A 1,287-nucleotide genomic window follows, 5' to 3' on the forward strand; every position below is an offset into this window, starting at 1 on the left:
TACCAGACACTTTGTAAAACGTCGCCACGTCCTAGCAGAATATACCAGACACTTTGTAAAACGTCGCCACGTCCTAGTCGGAATATACCAGACACTTTGTAAAACGTCGCTACGTCCTAGTCGGAATATACTAGACACTTTGTAAAACGTCGCCACGTCCTAATCAGAATATACCAGACACTTTGTAAAACGTCGCCACGTCCTAGTCGGAATATATTAGACACTTTGTAAAACGTCGCCACTTCCTAGTCGGAATATATTAGACACTTTGTAAAACGTCGCCACGTCCTAGTCGGAATATACTAGACACTTTGTAAAACGTTGCCACGTCCTAATCAGAATATACCAGACACTTTGTAAAACGTCGCCACGTTCTAATCAGAATATACCAGACACTTTGTAAAACGTTGCCACGTCCTAATCGGAATATACCAGACACTTTGTAAAACGTCGCCACGTCCTAATCAGAATATACCAGACACTTTGTAAAATGTCGCACGTCCTAAACAGAACATACCAGACACTTTGTAAAACGTCACGTAAACTATAATGTTTGCACATTTATTTGTTCAGAATATTCGCTCCCAACCTACTCTTAAAAATGAAGCGAATAATTTTAACTTTGTTTTAATTCAGTGTAAAAGTAGTTACTCACGTTCCCCTGTAGACTCCATTCTAGACGCTGTGTTCACTGTATCACCAAACAAACAATACCTGGGCATCTTCTGTCCTACTACGCCTGCGCAGCATGGACCTAGGGATGAAGAATCGCGTACAAATAGATTCTATTTTAGTTAAAGTGAAAAGTTAATATCTGAAGCATCCTAGTATTGGTTATTAGTTAAATAACCTTTATATAAGTAAAGTATTATGTCCATAAAATAATTGTAAATTATTTGTTTATCCGGGAATAAGTTGCAAGCTTTTGAATTTTATTCATATACTCGAAACAGTGACATCTATTGGCAAATTAATGTACTATAGCCTACACAAGATCAAATCCTTTTGTAATCATTCTTACCTTAACTACTATATTGACACAAGTTCTAGTAGGGTTTTAGTTAGTTTTTATGCCTTTATCCAAAACTTCTGTGAAATACATAACTTCGGCCAAAAATATGTAAAACTAACATTGTTAAAACAAGTAACGATTATGTGTTTTTTTTTTTTCGGTTAGCTTTATTTAAAGTTCTCGGAACAACTGACCATTATAGTTTTAAGTACAGTTAAGTGAGTTTCAGGATATATGAATAGGCTAACAAAGACGGGCAGCGTTTCTGTGAGAAA

The 1,287-nt window shown here is 36.2% G+C and overlaps 1 long non-coding RNA gene across 1 annotated transcript in view; it reads right to left on the reverse strand.

The window, feature by feature from the left end:
• Window positions 1-759, reverse strand: part of LOC111089627 — a 5,890-nt gene extending 5,131 nt beyond the window's left edge. The window contains exon 1 of the long non-coding RNA XR_002613850.1: window positions 656-759. This is a non-coding gene — a long non-coding RNA (uncharacterized LOC111089627). The remainder of the gene's footprint in view (window positions 1-655) is intronic.
• Between the last annotated feature and the right edge of the window lie 528 nt (window positions 760-1,287).

Source organism: Limulus polyphemus, unplaced genomic scaffold, assembly GCF_000517525.1.
Source record: "Limulus polyphemus unplaced genomic scaffold, Limulus_polyphemus-2.1.2 Scaffold6828, whole genome shotgun sequence".
Taxonomy (NCBI): Eukaryota; Metazoa; Arthropoda; class Merostomata; order Xiphosura; family Limulidae; genus Limulus; species Limulus polyphemus.